Here is a 24,225-nt window from a genome sequence, read left to right on the forward strand (position 1 = left end):
ATAAAAAATGCAAATAAGACCTTAAGATATGAAAAATACACTGAATGGGATTAACAGAAGATTAGAGACTACAGGGAAAAAAAGAATCAGTGAATGTGAAGAAATTGCAATAGAAACTATCCAACTGATGCACAGATAATAAAAAGACTGAAAAAAAATGATCACAGCCTCAGTGACCTGTGGAACAACATATATGTAGTTAGAATCCTATAAAAAAAGAAGAGACGGGAGAGGCAGAAAATAATATTTGAATAAATGAGGCAGAAATTTTTCCAAATTTGTTGAAAACTATAAATCCACAAATCTAAGCTCAAAAAATCCCATGCAGGATAAAAACAAAGAAAATCACACCAAGAGAAATAATAATCATATTACTGAAAACAAGTGACAAAAAGAAAATCTTAAAAATATCCATAGAAAAAAGTTACATTATATAGACAAAAACAAAGATAAGAATCAAAGATTTCTTCTTGGGGGCCGGCCCGTGGCTTAGCTGTTAAGTGCGAGTGCTCTGCTACTGGCGGCCCGGGGTTCGGATCCCGGGCGCACACCCACGCACCCCTTCTCCGGCCATGCTGAGGCTGCGTCCCACATACAGCAACTAGAAAGATGTGCAACTGTGACATACAACTATCTACTGGGGCTTTGGAGGAAAAAAGGAGGAGGATTGGCAGTGGATGTTAGCTCAGAGCCGGTCTTCCTCAGCAAAAAGAGGAGGATTAGCGTGGATGTTAGCTCAGGGCTGATCTTCCTCACCAAAAAAAAAAAAAAAAGATTTCTTCTTGGAAATTATGCAAGCCCAAAGAAATGGAATGATATTTTTAAAGTGCTGAAAGAAAATAACTGTCAACCTAGAGTTACATATCCAGAGAAATATATTTCAAAAATTAAGGCAAAATAAAGATTTTTTTCAGACAAAAATTGAGAAAATCTGTCATCAGCACACCTGTACTACAGGCAGAATATACCAGATAGGAAATTCTCTCTCCACACAGAATGAAGACCATTAAAAGTGGCAAATTTGTGGGTAAACATAAAAGTCATTTTTCTCATATTATAATTTCTTTAAAAGATAATGAACATTCAAAGCAAAAGTAGAACAATATATTGTGGGGTTTAAAATACATGTAGGAGTAAAATATATGAAAACTTTATAGCACAAAGAGTGGGAGGAGGAAATTTTGTGAGGTTCTTCCATATTGCATAAATTGGTATAATATTTTTGAAGGTAAACTGTCAAAAATTAAAGATGCAATTTGTAAATTCTAAGGCAGCTACTAAAACAGGGCGATATAGCTAACAAACCGATAGTGGAGATAAAATGGCATACTAAAAATGCCCATTTTTGAAGTGCTCCATATTTTGATCGTGGTGGTGATTCCATGAGCATATACAACTGTCAAAACCCATCAAATTGTCCACTTCAAGAGAATGCAGTTTATTGTACATGAATTACTTCTCAGTAAAGTTAATAAAAAATAATCTAATGGAAAGCAAGACAAAAAGGGAAAAGAAGCATAAAACAGATGGGACAAATAGAAAATAAATCATAAGAGTTTAGATTTAAACCCAACCATTCAATAATTACATTAAAGGTAAATAATCTAAATAATACTTCAATAAGAGGCAGGAATCTTCTGACTGAATAAAAAGGCAAGACCAAACCATATTCTGCCTACAAGAAATTTATTTTAAAAATAAAGACACAGGTTAAAAGGAAAAGAATTGAAAATATATATCATGCACCATGAGTCATAAGAAAACTGGAATAGCTACACTGTCATGTGTCACTTGACGAAGGGAACACCTTCTGACAAATGTGTCATTATGCGATTTCGTCATCATGCAAACATCATAGCGTGTACTTACACAAACATGGATCGTATAGCCTACTATACACCTAGGCTATATGGTACCAATCTTATGGGACCACCGTCGTATATGCGGTTCATTGTTGACCGAAACATCATTATCTGGCACATGACTGTATTAATAACAAAGTAAACTTCAAAACAAAGAATACAACCAAGAATAAAGAAGAACATGTTATAAAAGACTTAATTTATCAAAAAGACATAACAATCCTAAACGTGTGTGCTGGTTTCAAAATATATGAGAAAAAAACTACTAGCTTTGAAAGAGAAGTAGACAGATCTCTCATTGTAATGGGATATTTCAACACTCCTCTCTCGGTAATTGACAGAACAATTAGACAAGATAGTAAAGACATAGGAAACTTAAATAACACTATCAACCAACTTATCCCAATTGACATTTATAGACCCTTCCGGCTAATGACTGCAGAACACATATTCTTTTCAAGTGCACATGGGACACTCATCAAGGGAGACCATATACTGAGGCAAAAAACAGATGTCAAATATTTAAAAGGATTGAAATCATACTAAGCATATTCTTCAGCCACAACGGGATTAAACTGAACTAAGTGAAACTGAAAATTCAACATATCAAAGCGTATGTGCTGCAACTAAAATAAATCTCAGAAGGAAATGGATAGCTATAGGTCCTATTTTAGAAAAGAAGTTCTGAAATAAATGCTGTAGTCTTCCACCTTAAGAAAGTAGAATGAGAAATTAAAACAAATCTGAAGTCAAAGATGGAAAGAAATATTTAGGAAAATCACAGAAATTAATGAAATAGAAAAATGAACAAACAATACAGAAAATCAATGAAACCAAAATCTGGTTTTTTGAAAATATGAATAAAATTGATAAGCTTCTAGCTAAACTGGTCAAGAAGAGAACAAATATTTACTAATATCAGAAATAAAATATTTACCAATAATAAGGGAAATCCCATACTATAATAGAAAGGGTAATAAGAGAATATTATGAATAAATTTATGCCAATAATTTAAATTTAGATGAAATAGACAAATTCCTTGAAAAGTAAAAATTACCAAAATGGACTCAAGAAGAAATAGAAAACCCGAATACCCTGTATAAATTGAATAAATGTAATTCCTAATTCAATTCCTACAAAGAGGATTCCAGGCCCAGATGGCTTCACCGGTAAATTCCATAAAATATTTAAAGAAGAAATAATACCAATCCTGCACAAACACGTATAGACTATAGAGGAGGGAGGAACACTTCCCAACTCTTTCTATGAGGCCAACATCACCCTACAACATCACCAGTACTGCCCTTAAACCCAAGCAAGCAAGGTCCTTGCTCTGGGCTTTTATGCTTCAGGGAGCCCCATACTTTGGAGTGCCCTCCTCAAGATTACCTAAGTCTCCCTCTGGTGCCTGGGATGGGTTGAGGCTAGCAGTGCCATCTGGTGGGATGTCTTGAGGTTGGACTGGGTCTCTCATGAGTCCTGGTCCCATATTTTTCCTTTTCTGACCCTCTGTCTTTCACATGGGATCAACCTCAATTTACTCAGGGACTCATACCTGTGGGGTCATCCCAGGACCCCGTGGCAAGGTTCTAGTTCCAGGAAGGTGCCCTGGCAAGCAGATTGCTCCCGCTGGCTAGCACAATATTACTTTTGTGGCATCATGAAAATTTGTGCCTCCAGAATGGTGCTGATACAGTGATTCTGAGTGACTCTCACTTATGTTAGACACATTTTTTTCCTTCATCACAGCAAGTTTAGGTCTCTGATCTACCAAGAGTTCACTGCCAACCCTTGGGTTTGAGTCACATATTTGGACCCATGCCTTGACTGTCACCCATCTACATTCTCACTGCAGTCCTGCCCACGAACTCAGCTCCTAAAGGCAGGAGATGTCTTTTACTCATGGTGGCAGGAATGCTTTACCCTGCGCACGGCCCACTTCTGACACCCAGGTTGATCACCCAATCCCTTCTCCAGGCTCCATACAACATGCCAGGCATTCATCTGGAAGTGGATGTGCCTGTCTTCTCTGGGGGCTTTTGACATGGTTGCTCTGCATCACTCATTGCCCTTCTGAATGATGTTCTCTCTTGCCTCTGATTGGTGTGGTCGTGCTCTCCTAGGATGGTGTCAGTCATGCCAGATGAGCAGGGGACGTTCCTTGTACAACTGAGACCTCTCTCCTTGCTCTATCCAAGGCCTCTCACATCTTCTCTCTGCCAGCGGCAATGTGTGGAAAGCAGTAGTGTGTCAACATTGAGAAAGATCACATTCTAGAAATGCCCTGATTAAAGAGTTTTACATTAATGCTATAAAATTCCAAACAGAAAATTTAACATGACCAGAAAATAAAATGTCATTCACATTTTCCCATACACTTTGGGTAAGCCTCTCATTTGTGGTCATCATCAACAAAGTATAGTAACAACTTTTCCTATGTCTCATTGGAAGCCAGTATTCATGGGTGGCAGATGGGTGATGCGGCATCCCGAGTAATAATGTAATCAACATTAAATAAATGGTAGTAGAGAGTTGCAGCGATAAGAGGATTGGCGTTGTTTCCACGCAAACAGCTTCTGGCTTTGTGATTAATAACAACATTGCTACATTTTCTCCAGATGGGAGATAGGAAATAAGCCAGAAGCGATGCGTTTGATGATCAAGAACTGGAAGAGATGGTTCCTGGACCTAAATGGGAAGAGATGGATATTACAAAGAAACTCCATGTGCACTGATCAGACAGTAAATACATAAGTACCTCTTTTCACCTATTTTTCTAAATCTTCACTATACCTCACAGAGGCCCATGAATTTTGTAATACACTTTTAATCAAATTATTTACATAGACAAAAGCCCTGGCAAAAGATATTTGCCTGGAGCCCCAGACACCCCAGTGGCACTCCAGCTAAGATCAAAACCAAACACATCACACAGAAAAGAAACCTATAGACCAGTATTCCTCAAGATCATAAACACAAAAAATCTTAACAAAACATTAGTAATTTGAATCCAGCAATAGATAGAAAGGATAATGCACCACAAACAAGTGGAGTTTATCCCAGTAATACAAAGTTTATTTAACATTATAAAAATCCATCAATTCTCCATATTAGCCAAATAGAAGAGAAAACCGTATGATAATGTCAACAGATGCAGGAAATATGCTTATTTAACAAAATCAAATATCTGTTCATGAAAGCATTTTGTGGCTGGTAGAAGGGCCCGGGCCACAGAGAGAGGCTTGATCTTGGTGGTGGACTGATTCATGTGACATCCTTATGCATCATTCCAGAACTGAAGGGAATTGAGGCTCAGGGAAGACCAGTAACGTTCTCAAGGGCCCACGTCTGGTCAGTGGCAGCACTACAATGTAAATGTTTTCCTCTCTGTCTCTAGACCACATCTCTTTCCCCACACCACAGTGTCTCCTATAAAAAAATAGCTAATTTCCTTGAAAGAAGCTGCATTTAGTACTGTTAGGAAAAAATTAGAAAAAATTTAAATTCAAATTTAAAATTTGAAATTAAAAAAATTTTTAATTAATTTAAATTTTAAAATTGAATTTAAATTTTTAAAAATTAAATTTAAAATTTAAAAAATTCAAAACTATTTCCACTAACAACAAAATAACATTTATTATCCATATTGAGATGTTCACGAGTATATTTTTGAGACTCATGTCTCAAAATTCAATGTGCAAAGATTGTTATTCTTTTTTTTTTCTATCACTGAATCAGAAGCAAATACAGTTGTGTGGGACAGCAGATTAAACCATTTTGGAGGCCTTCTTTAAGAAAAAGAATGCAATACAAAATTACACACAAAAATTAAGTACAAACATGAACGTTTATTCACAACAAAACACTAATTTTACAAAGCTGATAAATACCACAAACGGAAAATAACAAATATTCTTAATCATTAATAGCCCACCTCACCTCTATGCTACTTTTTCCTGCCTTTTTTTACTCGTACGTTGTTTTCATGATATGACTTAAAACAGAGAGACTAGAAAGATAATTTACTTTTTTCTCTAGCATCGTCAAATGTGTTATTATTATTATTAATCAGGATTCATAAAACATGCAACTTCACACACAAATGTACTGTTTGTATGATTTGTGCCCTATGAACACAGAAGCCCTTACAAATTCTATTTCCACAGTTCCCACTGAAAAGGAAAACAAATGCTGTGTTTATATTCAAATACACTGTGTTATCAATGCTATTCCTACAGAAGAGAATTTCAGACCAAAAGCAAGGCATGGAGTGCCTCTACTTGAGCGACCTCCGAATTATGTGGCGTTTCTCTCATCCTTCTCTATCCCACCAATGACTTGGCTCAACCTGAGGAGCGGATTGCACGGCCCCCTGTTCTGGAATCTAATTCTCTCAGTCTTTCTCCAGCTCTCTCCCCTTCTCCAGCTTAGAGGTTCATGACAGGGACCAGTGATGGTCAATTGCATCTTTCCCCCGAACCTCTCTTGTCTCATGTTTGGGCTGAGGATTTTTCACATAGAGGACAAGAATTTGACATTCTTGTTCTCAGGTTCCTGTGCACTTCCATCCTTGTTATTTGAGCTAGGACAAAGAGACCCAGAGAATAAGGGAAGAAATTCAACAAATAACAGCAGGAAACACCTGGGTTGTCATCCCTGGGATGCCACTACCCTGTGGTGACCAAATTCCTAGGCAGGTTCCTTTTCAGGCAGATCGCTCTTGACAGATGCCCTTTAAAGTTTTGGAGTTATTTAATTTTTGCCAATAACATTCCCTAACTTAACCTCTTGCTAAACAATCTAATTTTAAAAAGAGTTATTTGGAGCACATAGTGCTCTATTATTTTCACATCAATTAAGACAACGACCAGGAGAAAAGACTGTTTCCCTGCAGGAGGGGCCTGAGTGTAAAGCATTTCTCCAACTTAGCTATGCAGGGGATGTGGATATAAACCCTGAAACGTGGGGGAAGCTGTTCACTTCCCTAAAAGTAATTTTTTTAAGCTTCAGTATACTCTTTCAAGGAGTAAAGGGGGAAATGTTCCATGTCAAACTTCAGGTAAAGATGTATGTCTCTTTCTCACATTGTCCCCCAGGAATAGACCCTGTGTGACCTACTGTGTGCTTTCTCACGCTTTATTCAGACAGAAAATTATAACGGCTTAAAAATAACCTGGGACGTATACATATGGTTTTGTAAATATCAAATATTACATTTAAAAAGACAATGCAGGAAAAATAATCTGGGGATGGCCCTGGCATGGATCCTACGTTGGTGGCTGTGCACGATTGGCCCGCTCTCCTTTCTCGTGCCCCATCCGCATTCTCCACAGGGACCCCATCTCCTCCCTCTCACAGATTTCTGGCCATTTTCTAGCAAGGCAGTTTCTCAACTCATTATTTTTGCCCATTTATCAGCCTTCATCCCCTTCTCTTTATTCCTGTCCATATCGCACCCCACCAACAATTTTCATTCTTTCTCCTTCTTTGAGACAGTGGGTTTTATAGTCTAAAAGCAGTGGGAGCGATGAGTACTCCTCCCCACTGCTGTGAGGCTTGATCCCTTTTATCTGGAAAAACGGCAGGCGACGGGGCCAAGGCAAGGGTGTGGGTGTGGGGACAGAGTGGAGCTGGGACTCTGCCAGGGCCCCCGCTGACCTGAACAGTGTTCCTTTGTGTCCCCCACCACATGGGAATAGAAATGGAAAGTATCGGTCCCAGGACCCTGGAAGTATTACTGCTAAATTGTTTGAGGATTGTCGGGTGATTATCATACTGATTGTTGCCACAGACCCCCAAACTCTGGATCTCCCCAAGATCCTTCAGCATCCCCTCAGTTCTGTCATTGTCCCAGCCCTGGCCCCTTCAGTTAGTGAAAAGGAACAACCATGATAGAAAGCTGAGACAAGAAAAGGCAGAAATGAACAGAATGACAACGTTCATTGCCTTTTGTGACAAATTCCCAAGTTTACCTTCCTAAAGCTGAAAGACAACTATTCTATCTGGAACAAAAAGGAAATGAATGGTGAGCTCCAACAGCATAGCGCTCAGGAGTGCCAGGGGCAGAATCAGAGGGCTCGGCTTTGATTCCCAGCTCTGCCATTCACTGGCTGAGGGACCTCGGGATTACCCTGCTAAGCCTCAGTGTTCTCACCCGGAAAGTGGAGATAATGACGTTCCCTTCCTCCCAGAGCTGCTGTAGACATGCAGTGAGCCAACTATAAAGTGCTTGAGCAAGCTAATAATAAGAACTCAAGAGATGGTAGCCATCACTACTTTTTCAATGCAACGTGGGAGGAGCTACAGGACAAATTAGAAGTAGAAGGTATTTGCTGCCCTTCAGGAGCTCACAATTTAACGGGAGAAGCAAAACACAAAGAAAGGATAAATAATGTAATTCAGGAAAAAGTCAGTGTTATAGACAATAGCCATCATAGGAGTTCCAAGACAAGAGAAATTTGTGAATACGAGGAAGGGGGTGAAGATGCTATAAAAGTCACAGAACTTTTGTTTAACTTTAAGAAATCAGTAATGTTTAATGTACAGCAATTCCTCTACTGTCTTCATCATCCTTAAAGTTCAAAGACAGTGCAAAATTACACATGATTTTGGAGGACAAAGTCTGTGACTACACATATTGAAATTGGCCTGAGTCTTAACGTTTTGCCCTATTGGCTATGGAAGGCCTATCAAAAGGGAAAATTGGAATAAGCTTTTAATAAGATAATTGTGGAGCAGGTCATGGGGTTGCTCGCCTCTGCCCCACGATCTTTGACAACTTACAGGGATGGTCGAGCACTGATTGTATCAGCTCCTAGTACCCATCTCTTCTAGGTGGTCTTCGGTCTAATCACCCACAGGTCAAGGCCATCTTTCCAACATGCCCATACAGCCATGCACTTAACTCTTGTGTTATCTACAAGGACTGATCAAGGCCAAAAGATGAAAAAATTATTTTTCCCTCAAATATTTTATTATTAATAATTTTACATATTAAAAAATGCAAACTTTGATTAATAAAAAAGAGCAGCAAGTACAAACTTAGCTATGTAAGGAAAAAGCCAATTATGTTGCACCGTAAGAGGAAAGGCTCAACAGTCTCTAGGTCATAGTCAGACGTCAGCTTCATTGAGCCATTGGAAGAGGCCCTTATGGGGCATTCAGTGGGCAAAGCCATTAGTAAGTTCTAGAAAAACGAGGCTCACCACACTCAGCGTGTCTGACAGGGGTCTAGCGTAGACAAGATGCTTGGGCTGTCTGTATTCTCTGCTTCTACCATAGCCCATCTCTAGCTCTCAGGAATAAGTCAAAGGAGAGGAATGAGAATCCTCAGCTGATCCAGCAGCAGAGCCTGGAAAGAAGAGAAGGAACTCATCAGCTCGTGGTTCAGACAAGCCAAATGCAGATCAGAATCCAGGCAGGCACACTCTGGCATTGCCAGGTCGAGCATGCAGACAATGGTCGAAGGTGTCATGGTGATGGTCACCTTAACATGCCTGTCTCCTGACACACTGGCTGCACCCTCGCCGGCAGTACTGAGATTCCTCCCACCTCCGTCCAGAGGTGGATCTTCTGTTTCTTCTATCAAATCCCATGGCTCCTCTTTCTTGGTTTGCTCCCATTTTGTACTTGGTGTATCTTCTAGTAGCTTCATAAGAAAAGATAAATGGAAATGTTTTGAAATCTTGCAGACAGATAATTTATTTTACCTTCACATTTGAAGGAATAGTTTGAATCAGCATCAAATTCTGGGTCAGACAGAGTTTTCCTTCAGAACTTTGTTATCTTCCAGCTCTGTTATCTGTTAGCCTCAGTGTTGCTTTGAGAAATCTAAAATCATTCTGACTCCTGATACTTTGCACGTGTCTGATACATATCAGAGATTCTCTCTCTCTCTCTCTCAGTTTTTAGAATCTTCTTTTCATCCCCAATATTCCTAAATTCCATGGTGATGTGTCTCGGAATGCATTTTTTTCATTTATGATGCTGGGCAGAGATCCCCTTCAAATCCCTTTTAATCAAGAGACTGATGTCTTTCAGGCCTAGAAAATATTTTGATTTATTGGTAATTTCTTCCCTTCATTTTTCTCTGTTCTTTGTGTCTGGAAATCCTATTATTCAGATGTTAGACAGCCTGAACTGGTCCTCTAATTCTTCAGTCTTTCCTCTAACCTTTTATCTCATTGTCTTTTTTCTCTACATTCTTGGGAATTTATTTTACCTGCCAATCCTTCAACTGAACTTTTCAACTGCTAACATGTTTTTAACTTCCAAAACCTCTTTTTATGTTTCTTGAATGTTCAAATTTTATAGCATCCTGTTCTTATTTTCTGGATGCAATCTCTTATTTCCTGAGGATATTGATAACATTTTTAATGTATTCTTCCTTTCTGTATAGTTTTTGTTTACTGCAGGTTCATTTTACTGCTAGCCTATTTGTCTCTCATTTTAGTGACTTTTCTCAGAAGTGAGAGAGTTCTTGGTTGCCCGTTCATGTTTAAGAGGGGGAGACTAAAAACTCAATTTGTATCTCTAAGCAGGTGGAAGGGATTGTCAACCAAACACTTCACATTAGAGTATTTGTCTGGACAGTTTGATGCCATCCAATTTCACTCTCTGTAGGTCTTTCTTCTTTGACTTCTCAGATGCCCTAAGAAGATGCTTTCAAACTCCTGCCTGGAGGCCTAGAGGGTCTGAGGCTTGGAGGGTCCAAGATCTACCAGCCAGGGCTCTGGGAGTCAAAGAGAGAAGAGAAATGGGGGAGGGGTGTCTCAGCATTCAAGATTTAGTTCTGTGTGTAGGTATATGTTTGTGTTTGTGTGTGTGTGTATACATAGATATACTGTTTTAGTCAGCTCAGGCTGCTCTAACAAATACCATAGGCTGGGTGTCTTAAACCACAAGCATTTATTTCTCACAGTTCTGGAAGCTGGGAAATCAAAGATCAAGGTGCTGGCACATCCAGTGTGTGATAAAGGCACACTTCCTGGCTTGCAGAAGGCCATCTTCTTGTTGTATCATCACATGGTGGGGAGCAGTGTGAATAAGCTCTCATGTCTCTTCTTATAAGGGCACTAATCTCATTCATGAGGGCTCCACCCCATGACAGATAAACAAAAAGATATAGATAGATGATAATATAGATAGATGATAATATAGATAGATTCATAGATAAATCGATAGATAGATAGATAGATAGATAGATAGATAGATAGATAGATAGATGGATAGATAGATAGATAGATAGATGGATAGATAGATAGATAGATCGATAGATAGATAGATAGACAAACAGATAGATAGGTAGATCGATAGATCAATAGATCAATAGATCGATAGATAGAGATACTCTACACACACACATACAGATACAGAAAGAAAGAAGGAGAAGGAGAAAACAAATCACATAATTACCTGACCTGAAACCTAAGATTAAAAAATGGTGAAATGTTGGGTGAGAATGAGAGAGACTTAAAACTGTATTAAATTTTTTGTCTCCAATTGAAGGGATTCAAATATACAATTTATTATGACAGTCAAAGAAATTTAGGTTTAAAGCCTTTAAAAAAACAACTTTTATTAAAGATATGACTGTATTTTTTTTGATGAGATTTTTTTTTAATTTTTTGTTTATTGCAGTAACATTGGTTTATAACATTGTAAAAATTTCAAGTGTACATCATTATACTTCTATTTCTGCATAGATTACATCATGTTCACCACCAAAATACTAATTACTACCCATCACCACACACATGTACCGAATTATCCCTTTCACCCTCCTCCCTCCCCGCTTCCTCTCTGGTAACCACCAATCCAATCTCTGTCCCTATGTGTTTGTTTATTGTTGTTATTATCTACTACCTAGTGAAGGAAATCATACGGTATTTGACCTTCTCCCTCTGACTTATTTCACTTTGCATTATACCCTCAATGTCCATCCATGTTGTCACAAATGCCTGGATTTCATCGTTTCTTATGGCTGAGAAGTATTCCATTGTGGATATATACCACATCTTCTTTATCCATTCGTCCCTTGATGGGCACTTAGGTTACTTCCAAGTCTTGGCTATTGTGAATAACGCTGCAATGAACACAGAGGTGCATGTACCTTTACAAATTGGTGTTTTCAAGTTCTTTGGATAAATACCCAGCAGTGGAATAGCTGGATCATATGGTAGTTCTATCCTTGATTTTTTGAGGAATCTCCACACTGTTTTCCATAGTGGCTGCACCAGTTTGCGCTCTCACCAGCAGTGTATGAGAGTTCCCTTCTCTCCACAATATGACTGTATTTTTAATTAAATATAATTATAGTCTAGACTAGGTAAGAGCAGAGAAAATACAGTTCATATTGCAAAATGCCACCAGTGAAGCTAATATAAAATACACATATCAAACTTCCTACTCCATAAACAGAGATTGTACCTTCTTTTTCAGGTCTGCCTAGAACACTGATAGAAATAGCTATCTATTAATCTACAAAGAAAATCTCAATAAATCTCTAAAACAAATAGGCCAGGGGGCAAAAGATAATAGCTACTTAATTGTCCAATTGAGCTGGAAGAATTCACAGATAAGATCATTTTATGAATTTAAAATCATAAGCATAAGTATACCAAGAAGAGATATAAGTGGAGAACTTTCTAGACAAAGGGATTGAATGAACCAATGTTTCTAGAGAACAGGTGCATGGAGAGTGAGGGAGACAGAGAGGGCGGGAAATGAGGATGGAGAGGTCTTTCCTTAGCTTCCAGTTGCAGGAAGCTGGATGGCATCTTGTGTGGGATTCTGAGCAGGAGAGTGACCGACGAGCAGATTTGCATTTTAGGGAGATCGTCCTAGTTTCAATGTGGAGGCTGAAAGCAGGACCTCTGCTTTGGTAAGGTCATAAGGTAGGGCATGGAAATGAGAATGAGGGGCGAATGGGAGAATTATTTACAACAATGCTGCCCAACAGAACTTGATGCAAATGTTCTATGTCTGCACTGTCTAATATGGGAGCTACTAGCCATATGGGATATTGAAATGTGTCTAGTGCAACTAAGGAATTGAATTTCTAATTTTCTTTAATTTTAATTAACTTAAATAGCTGCAGGGGTATATGGGACAGCGGAGATTTAGAAGGTAAAACTCCATGTGTATACATGCGTCTAAAATTTTTTTAAATATCTTTATAGAGGTACATTGGCAAAAAATAAATTGCACATGTTTAAAGTGCACATTTCCAAGTTTTGACATATGAATATACCATAAAACCATGACCCCAATCAAGACAGTGCACATATCCATCACCCTGAAAGTTATATAGAAAATTAATGCATCTGAGGGGCTGGCCCAACGGCATGGTGGTTAAGTTCAGTGCTCTCTGCTTCAGTGACCCAGGTTCACAGGTTCCGATCCTGGGAGCAGACATACACCATTCATCAGCCATGCTGTGATGGCCTCCCACATGCAAAACGGAGGAGGATGGCCACAGATGTTAGCTCAGGGCCACTCTTCCTCACAAAAAAGAAGACAAAAAAAGAAAATTAATGCATCTGAAAAAGAGATGCTGGATAAACACCAAATTTTATCAGCTGTATTTTTTCTGCTTTAAGGATAAAAACACAGCAAAAAGTAACCTTAAGCCTTTTTTTGGTTTTCGTTTTTTTTTTTTTTTTCCAATTTCCACATTATGTAAAGAATCTTACAGCTAAGGCGAAAGTTCTGGAGCATGATGGAAGTAAGAAATAGATTCAGACACAGAAGGTGATTTGGGGCACAGAAAAGCATGCAGTGGTATCTGCGCCAGGGTGCTTCACTCTGTCTCAGGGCGGAGCTGTCAACCATTACTGGAACACTTTTTGCATGAAATTTGGACTACTTTCAATAAATTACCATTAGGCCTACATTTGGAGAATTCTATTGTCCCCAGAAATTTCACTCCGAGATTTAAGATTTTCTGAATACATTGTTTTCTGTGGAGATTTTTTTTTTCATTTTATAGGTTTTATCACTTAAACATTTGCATAGCATAGGATTACTGTCAGGAACCAATATGTGCTAATCCTGGGGAGTTAGCTATTTTCAACGTATCTGGGAAACATAACAAAACCAATTTGAAAGAAAGTTAATGGGGGAGGATTTTCACTTTTCTAAAAGAAGAATTAAAAAAATTTTAAGACACGTTAATCTCAGGGGCTTGCCTGGTGGCACAGTGGTTAAGTTCCCATGCTCTGCGTTGGCTGCCTGGGGCTCACATGTGCGAATCCCAGGCTTGAACTGATGCACCGCTCATCAAGCCATGCTGTGGCAGGCGTCCCACATATAAAGTAGAGGAAGATGGGCACAGATGTTAGCCCAGGGCCAATCTTCCTCAGCAAAAAGAGGAGGATTGGCAAGAGATGTTAGCTCAGGGCCAATCTTCCTCACCAAAAAAAACCAAACATCCATCTCAAGACACACTCCTTTTTTTGTCTTGATTCAGAGGCTCACAGATCACGTCTGCAGGAGCTCCCTGGGAGCCGGCTCTGCAGGGCATCTGCCATGGGACCTTCGTGCTACTGGGCAATCTCCCCACCTCCTGACGTATTTTTAAAGCACATTCCCATGACTCTTCGAAAAATTAGTCCTGTTGACTTATGAACTCTCCTTAGAGGCTGATATTGGCCTCTTCATTTAATGATAAAGATGAAAGAATTCCTTTTATTAAGAAATGGATTGGTGATAAAGCCAGGCACTCTACTTAACACTAGCCTTCCATTTTCCTTCAACTCATAAACTCCCTCCAGCCCTGGACAGAGCACCAGTGCCTCATGCATGGATGTGTCCATCCATTTACTTCATTCACTAAATATTAATTGGAAGTTTTCTATGTGCCAGGCTCTTCTCTAAGAACTGGAGATACAACAGTGAACAGCAACAACCAAAAATCCTACTCTCATCCTAGCTGACGTGGGTTAGGCAGAAAATTTAAAACAACAACAGTAGGTGTACAGTAGGTCGTATAAAGATAAGGACCACAGGGAAAATAGAATAAGGTAAGAAGAACTGTCGGAGGAATGAGAGTTGCTATTTTATATAATTTCATCAAGAAATTCACTGATAAGTTGGCATTTGATCATATTTCTGCAGCTTATGGGGAGTTGAGCCATGGGGATGTCTGAGGAAAAGACCTTGAAACAAGATTTGCCTTGGTGTGTTTGGGATTAGCTGGGGCAGAGCAAGTCAGAGACCAGGGAGAAAGAAAAAGATCAGACTGCGTAAGGTGCAGGAAGTGTTATTAAAGGACAGACTTTTACCCTACCTGAAATCAGAAGTTATTGGCAGGTTTCAAGCAGAGCTGAGATGTTATTTAACATACGTTTTTAATGGAGCATTCTGAGGCTACTATGGCAAGAATAGACTTGACATGGTGTGGTAGGCAGAATAATGTCTGTGTCCTAATCCTTGGAACCTCTGAATATGCTATGTCACCTGAGAAAGGGGAACTAAGGTTGCAAAGGGAATTGAGGTTGCTAATTAGATGAGGAGAGATGGGGAGATTATCCTGGATTATCTGGGTGGGCCCAGTGTAACCACAAGGGTCTTTATAAGTGAAAGAGAGAGACAGGAGAGCCAGAGTCAGAGTGATGCAGAGGGTGAATCACTTGACGGTCATTGCTGGCTTTGAAGACAGAAGGGGCCATAAGCCAAGAAATGTGGTCAGCCTCTAGAAGCTGGAAAGGACAAGGAAAGGGATTCTCCCCTAGAGGAATGCAGCCTGCCAACATATTTTAGACTTCTCATCTCCAGCACTGTAAGATGATAAATTTGTTTTGTTTGAAGCCACTAAGCTTGTGATAATTTATGACAGCAGCAATAAGAAAGTTCTACAAGTGGGGTGAAAAGGTGAAAGCAGAGAGACAGTTAGGTCACTGTGTCCTGAACGTATGCCAGACGCTAGGTTAGATGCTGATGATAAAAAGAGAAAAGATATGGTTCCTATCATCAAAAAGCACACAGTCTAAAAGAGAGAGACGGACATATAATAAGAACAGAGCAAAAACTGCAATACAGATGTACGTGTAAGGTTCATTCCTGCCACAAAGGGAGAAGTTACCAGTCCCCTTCTCTCTTTGGGAATTAGGAAAGTTTTCCATAAAGGTTCTAGATGAATGTTGAGGAAGAAAAAGGACTGGGCATGCCAAATGGTACGACCAGCACATGCAAAGCAGAGAGAAATGAAATAGGGGGGCGGGGTACAGAACTACAAATAGTTTGGAGAGTCATGAATATGGCCAAGTGGAGGGAGATGAATTATGAGACACAGACAGATCACGAAGAGTTTTCCATACTAAGAATTGTAGATAGGAGGGAAGAACTGCAGGAGATTTAACAGGAATTTAATCCATTTTAGAAGGTCATTCTGGTGGCAGTGTGGAGCATATATTGGAAAAAAATGACACTGAAAGCTAGGATTGGAAAAATAAAGACTTAAAAGAGGAGAGAAAGATCCAGACTGATAGACTCAATAGGACTTGATGACTAATTGGATGTGAGTCTTGGAAGAGAGGGAATTGTCTAGCAAAACTTTAGGATTTTGGTTTGGCTGATACATCAGTTAGGATTAGGTTTGGCTGGGAGCAACGAAGACAAAACTTAGCAAAGGCTAGAGAAGATTAATGCTTATTATCTCTTGTGTGTAAGTCCAGAAGTTGGCAATGTAGGATTAGAACAGCTCTGCTCCTTGAAGCCCTCAGAGACCCAGGCTCCTTCCCACACAAAATTCAATATTCCTAAGGTGTAGCCTCGGTCTTGTGGTCCAAGGTCGCAGCTCAAGCTCCTGTCATCATTCCCATCCCAGGCAGCAGGATGGAGGGCAAAGGAAAGAAAATAAGGGCAAAGGAAAGATGCTAGCAATATTTTAAAGGTTTTCAAAAGCTACCACATGACACATCTATTTGCATTCCTCTGGCCAAAACTAAGCCACACAGTGATTGAGAAAGTAGCCTTTATTCTGGGTGGCCATTACTCCAGCTAAAAATGTGGAATGTATTACTATGGAAAGAGGGGTGAATAGATATTAGGAAACAACAGCAGCTCTGCCCTAGCTGATTGTTGGATGATGTTATCAGTGAACCAGATGGAGAGAAGGAAGAAGTGGAGACAAAGAGAAAAAACTTGCTTTACTCACGCTGAGTTTCAGGGGTTTGGAGACTATAAAAATGGAGTTGTCCAATGGTTGCTGAGAAAACAAGTCTGAGGAGCAGGAGCAAGAAATGCCCTAGAGGTAAATACTTGGAAATCATCATTACGTAGGAGTAAAGATGAATTCATCCAAACACATTCTAGGGAATGTCAAAAGAAAAAGATCGAGAAGACCCTTGGCAATTTCTCTGTTACAGGAAACAGAGGAAAAAGGAGTCAGCAAAGGCACACAGAGAAAGAACCACAAGAAAGTGGTATCCTGGAAGCCAAAGGCAGAACGAATTTCAAAAATGTGGAAATAGCAGTGTCCAATCTTAGAAAGGATAAGGAGGATCAGCTGGAGAAGGAACCATAAAAATGAGTAATTAGGAGGGCATTGTCAAGGTTGACAAGATGATTTCAGAGGCGTGATGAAGGTAGAAGCTAGACTGAAGAGAGTTAAGAAGTAGATGATGTTTTCTTTTGAATAAGTGGAACAAAAATAGACATCTTTTAAAGACAAAAGGTTTAGCAAAACAGAAACACAGGGTGATAGAAGAAACTTTTCCAAAGAGAGACGTGGACATCCATAGACGACGATTTCATTAAAGCTGAATTTCCTTTTGAATAAAGTGATGGCGACCATGCTCCCAAGGAAAGGAGAGGCAAAGTGGAATTCTGCAGCAAGCTCTGTTCCACGGCCACAGCACGCTGGCCTCCATGTGGACCCACAGGCACTGAACACTGGGGTAGATGTTCTAAGAGCTCATTTTGGCCTCTGATTTCATTTTACTTATTCTCTCTGATCACATCTCCCTCTACATCACCAACTCCTGTTCCCTCTCTAACCTCCCCCCACTGCAAAAACCTCACCCCACCCCCACCCCCACCATACCCGGCCACACGTTCACACCCTCTTCCTCCCTCCTTCTCTCTCTCTCTCCACCTCTCTCTCCTCTCTTCTCTCCTCCAGAGCTAGATATCAAGTTCACTCACTAAAGAGAGCACTATTTTGTTAAAAACAAAAACACAACTTAGAATATAACCTATCCCCCAGGATAAGAGAGTCAGAAAAAATTATAACGGAGGTAATCATAATTAGACTCAGGGTTAAAAGGACAGAGATTGACTAGCTACCTTAAGAAACTGGAAAACCAGCCAGGACATGGGACTTTCAAAGCCAAAACCAGGAAAGTCCCAGGAATACTGGGACAAGCTGGTCACCTCCAATGGAAAGCTGTCAGGATCTGAGATCACAGTAGGAATTTGTTACTTTCCATTTGTCTCTCTCTCATGGCAATTCTTCCTCTTCGGAAGAATTTTCTCTGTTCTCTTCTTGCTAGGAATGAACCAGTCTTCCCTCATCTAAATCCTAGGAGGAGCTAATCTGAATGATTCAGCTAATAACATTTACTTCCCCCCTCCCACACACACACACACACACACACACACTGGGTTCCCACCCAGCCTATAACTGGGCTGCTCTTGGGTCAGGTGACTCCCTCTCCAGTCTGTGAGCATCTCTTTGCAAAGATAGCTAGCTAATTTCCTGAGTCCAGAACTTCCTTTTGTAAGACAGTTTCAGAATTTGTGCAACAGTTTCCGAAAGCAAGATGGAGCTGGGTGTGGCAGGTACCACGCAGTGGTTGCTGTTGGCATACCTAAGACAGTGTACTTTTCCGCTAGGGCTGCCATAACAAAATACCACAGGTGACAACAGAAATCAAACATCAGAAATTTATTCTTTCATACTTCTGGATGCTAGAAGTCCAAGATCAAGGCGTCAGCAGGGTTGGCTTCTTCTGAGGCCTTTCCCCTTGGCTTGCAGATGGCCACCTTCTCACTGTGTCTTCACATGGTCTTCCTTCTGTGTGTGTACATTACTAGTGTTTCCTTCTCTCTTCTTATAAGGACACCAGTCATATTGGATTAGGGCCTCACCTTATAACCTCATTTAACCTTAACCACCTCCTTAAATGCCCTATCTCCAGATACAGTCACTTTGGGGGTTAGGGCTTCAACATATGGAAGGGGGGGTAGACGACAGACACAATTCAGTCTATAATACTTAACTTTAATCTTTGTCTGGGGGGAGAACTGCTCCGTCACTCTCACCTTGTGGTTCTGGTGGGGTCTGCCTATATAGTGCTGCCCGACCTCCTGGCCATATGGATGGGCGTGTGACCAAGGCAGGGCCTATCCTAGTAATCCATCCTTCTGACTCTGTTACAGATCCACAGATGAACAAATAAGTCAAGTTTAGCCATTAGAGTCCTCCTCCCCAGGTTTTAACTGTTTTTTAAATAGGGTTTTGCCTTTTAATTTATAGAATCTAGAACGGCCCTATTTTTACTACATGTTTTTAATATATGTAGAAAGCCTGTATGTAGTAGGAGAGAACTAAACTGACCCAGAGAAGGAAGTGGAGAAAAGAGCTGCAGGAAGGAGAGAGCAGGTGGACCTGATGGTTACTGAGCCCCTGGTTCTAGACCTAACACTTCTGGAGCTAATCAGACTCCCGGGTTACACGGTTCTTCTTCTCTGAGAGCCATCCCATGTCTGTCCAATAATTTCATCTTTTTTGTTAGACCAAGTTCAAGAGTGATTCCTCTGTCTTAACTGAATACACATGAGGATTGACATGGTTCCCCAATTCCCACTAACCCCCCAAAATATGCTTGGCTGGGAATAAATATAGTCATCATGTAGTTCTGGGCAGCCATGCCTCCAAAACAAACACAAGAGGCTTCATTGTGGTCAGGAGCTCCAGGAAACTGAGGGCACAACTCCCAGCAACTGTTTTGGAGGAATGATGGCAAATCCCTCTGAAGGTCAAAGGTTCAGATGTTTGGGAAGATAGAGAAGTTTGGGATATAGAAGTTTGGGAAGAATTGTGGACATGAAGAAAGTAAGACCACTATAGAGTTCTACTTGAATCAAGAAAACTAAAAGTGAACTGCTTGAAAGTAATTGAATGAATTACCTTCCCAAATAGAGTCATTCACTAGGGGTTAGGGATTGCTTTGGGGAAATACAGATTGTCAGGATAACCCGAGGACACTAACTTTAATACCAAACTGTCTGGCAATAGTAATTGCCATCAAACACTAACAGTTCATTTCACTAAAACAAGAGTTCGTTGAATATCTATTATTGACCCAGATAAAAGAATACAAAAGAAACACGAGGCACAACGCTGATCTCGAAAGCTCAAGTGTTATGGGAAGGACAAGACTTAATACACATCAAACAGAAGGGTTTAAGAGAACATAATCAAGGGCCAAGTTATGTGATGTTTTCCTCAAGGTTTCGGTTACACAGAAGCAACTGAAGATTTTTGCCTCTCCATTTATGACTTGAGAGGATTCCATTTCCTAAATGGGACCAACCTAGAAAGGAAAATACAGAACCTTGAGTATTACCAACACTTTTTTGTCCCCTGAAAACTCAATATACTCAAACCAGAAACATACCAAATAAAATTAATTTTGGCCAACTTGTAAGCACTAGAGGGCTTTAAACATATCTGTCTCCCCCCTAGGCACACTAACATCAAGCTGAGCACAAAGAGAATGTCCAAGGATGTTGAATTCTCTTTTACCCACAAAATACGGACTTGACGTCACGTGGATAAAAATGACAGCAAACAAAACAACAAGGAGAGTAAATATAAAAATATTAAAACTTTGTGCTTTCTAAAAAAAAATGCTAGAAAAGAGAGATGTTTGCTTTAAATTTCACAAATAGTACTTTCATAAGCAATTCATTGTGCTTATAACACTCAGAATCTAAAGGTAAAAGTAAAATTAGGATAACATAAATAATCCATTAACAAAGCAAGCTCAACGACGAGAAAGAAGGGTTGAGTGAATGTCTGAGTGAAGGAAGATGACATCAAGTGGTTCTGGGGCTATTGTTATTATTCACATGTCCCTAAAGAAGGAAACTGTTTAATTATACAATTGCCCAGATTTTACTGCAATGCAAGTTTCAACTCTCTGTATCTTCATACAATTGCAATTTTTAAAGATATAGCTTGATTAGGGGGAAGAAAAAAAAAAAAGCAGTCCTAATACAATCCAGAAATATTTTCCAGGTCACAGTTTACTTCCATACCTATGGAGTGACCATTTTTCACTGAGTTGAATCACATCAAAACATACTCATTATTTTATATACCCAAGCACGTTTTGGACCCTTCTTATTACTTTTCCTGGGCATCTGGATGGGTTCTAAGAAAAACCCTACTGGGATTAAGTTTCGTCTACACAGTTCAAAGAAGAATTGTCACTCTCCTAATCTGGTGGTGGTTTTAACTCAAATTCCAAATGGAAGAGGTTTAAGTTCTTAACGCATCAATGAATCTTCACAGACTTAACCTTCCTTAGAAACTGTACAACTGAAAAGATAAAAGAAAAGTGACATCCTCTTTAATTAGTCCTTTTGAAAATCCATTCTCTGGATGGTACAGACATCCATCAACTTAATTCTAACACATTTAAGGCATCTGAGGAGAAAAAGGTGAATGGGTCCCCTAACAACTTTGGGTATGCCTCTCATTAATTACTACTTTCACGAGGCCATAGAACTTCCTGTGGTTAACGGTTAACATCATCTGGTGGCCTGCAGGACAGGTGGCAAACTCACTCATTAGGGCTCAAAGGGGTCTTGAGAGGCCATTTAAATCCACTTCTCTGCCTTTAGGCTGAATCACTAGATAAATATGAGATGCTATTTTTACCACCCAGTGTGGGGTCTTCTGCTCACCACAAGACATGCCAATAGTCAAGAGGCAAGGTGGTAGGAGAAAAAGGACTTTTTTATTACATCTTTCTAGCAAGAGGGAAGATGGCCGACTCAGGTCCAAAAGAACCATCTTAAGGGGGCACAAATCTTACAGCTTACAGTTATATAGGCCATTGTGTTAGTGGGGAGGGGGTTAGGAATGTGGACCTTCTGGTGTTACAGACTGGGAGTGCCACACCAGATCTTTCAGTTTTCACTGATGATGGCTATCAGCATAGATTCTCTGTTCGGGGGTCATCACATTCCTAAGGAACTCAAAAAAACGAAGTTATCATCTTATCACAGCTGGGAGGTACATGGAGGTACACGCACAAGCAGGGGTCGTAAAATCTACAGAGCAGTTAGATCTCCTGGAGGGTGCGTATCTAGCTGGGTTAGTTTGTCAGAGGTCATTCAAAGTTACAACAGAGTTTTTCTTTTCTACAATATGGCTTCCCTTATGTCAACATTGTCTTGAGCCAGTATCACTATCAAATCTTTGAAGACTTTCAAAAAAGTCGACTCAAGGACATAAGAACAATAACTCCAAAAAAATCTTCAGTGTCTAGCAACCCTCAACGTCAACTCTCATTGTCATTGTCAAGATATTTTAAATCTGTGAGCCTGGAAAATAGATGTATGACACAACTAATCTCTGAGTGTCAACATGTCTGCCAATTGTGTGTGACTCTCTAGAAAGTATACGTAACTCACATCTGCACTTTAAGAAAGAAGAATTCAAAGCTCTCATCATTTCTAAAGAGGTACTAAGCCGGAGTGACTTCCATTCTCTTTAGAATAAAATGTTGATTTCAGGAAGGTGGAACCAGCTGTCCCATTTCTCTCTACCAGAACTAGTCGAGATTTGAGATTTTCAAATTTTTATTTTTCTCTTTATTTCTTCCCTTTGAAATTTGTTTTTACGTTGGAAACATGAATGTGAACGTGTGCTTTAAGGAATTAAAAGGGAACACACTCTTTAAATGCTAAGTATGTCTATGATTATTTAGCACCTGCTTAAATAAAGGCAAGAATTGCTCCAAAAAAGAGTGTTACTTATTTTTGTTCATCATGGAGAAGTAGATCCTGGAGAAGAAGGTGGGATTTTGTTGGGGGAAAAAATAATGCCCTGAGACTATGACAAAAAGAAGCCATCTAAAACTATGATAGTTACAAATCAAGAACATCCCAGGCCAATGACTGTATTCTTTGTTCTTCTTTGATCACATTCTCAATTCACATTACAAATTACATCACACTGTGGTTTGCTCTATTAATCCCAGTTAGCACCCAAGAGCCCTGGGTGACATCATGTTCTTAACCAGATGTTCCTTGAAGAACAAACTGAGAAGACAGAACATAGGATGGTTACAGCCCTACAAGTCAGGATATAAAAAGTAGATCTGTGGGTATTCCCAAACAGATGTTTGCGGTGAGGAAAACTGCCAAAGCTTTTCCATGGAAAGAATAGCAGAAAGGAAAGAAGTAGAAGGAATTTGGAAACATTATAAGAAGAGATAAAGAGAAGAGTGGAAATAAAAGCAAAGAGAGAAGGTGAGAGTATCAACTTGTGGACAATACGACAGATCGTGACTTTCAGGGAAGCTGAATGTGTGTGTGCGTGCATGTGTGTGTGTGTGTAAAGACAGCATAGTGTCAGGGAAGGAGCTCAGGATCTGAAATCTGGATTCAAAAAACTTGTATTTTGTACCCAGATTTAGCCTTCACTGGTGACGTGACCATAGGCACACGTATTAGCTTGCTAGGGCTGCCAAAATAAAGTACCACAGACTGAGTGGCTAAACCAACAGAAATTTATTTTCTCTCAGTTCTGGAGGCTAGAAGTGCAAGATCAAAGTGTTAGCAGGGTTGGTTCTTTTGAGGCCTTGTAGATGACCATTATTCTTCTGCCTAGGTCTTCACGTGGTCTTCCATCTGTACATATCTGTGTCCTAATTTCCTCCTCTTATAAAGGCAGCAGTCACACTGGACAAGGGCCCACCCTAATGACCTCATTTTAACTTAATTACCTCACTAAAGTCCCCATCTCCAAATACATTCTGAGGTCCTTGGGGTTAGGACTCCAACACACGAATTTAGGCGGGGCACAGAACTCAGCCCATAACAGCACATTATGTAACCTTTTCAAGATTCCTTTTTTAAAAAAGAGAATTATAATAAGTAACTCATAATGCTATTATAATGACTACATGAAGTAATACATTTTAAAAGTTAAATTCCCAACAGTAGGAAAATGGCTAAATAATATCCATAAGCTAAATATCAGGCAAAAAATTAGGAAAAGGTCTTAATCCCATAAGAGAATGCCTATGATATTAAATATTTAAAAAAGAGAATCCTTTTTAATATGTATGTAAACATGTATAAATATAGTTTGTAATGAAAAACATTTATTGGCGGAAAACA

This window comes from Diceros bicornis, chromosome 39 (assembly GCF_020826845.1).
Source record: "Diceros bicornis minor isolate mBicDic1 chromosome 39, mDicBic1.mat.cur, whole genome shotgun sequence".
Taxonomy (NCBI): Eukaryota; Metazoa; Chordata; class Mammalia; order Perissodactyla; family Rhinocerotidae; genus Diceros; species Diceros bicornis.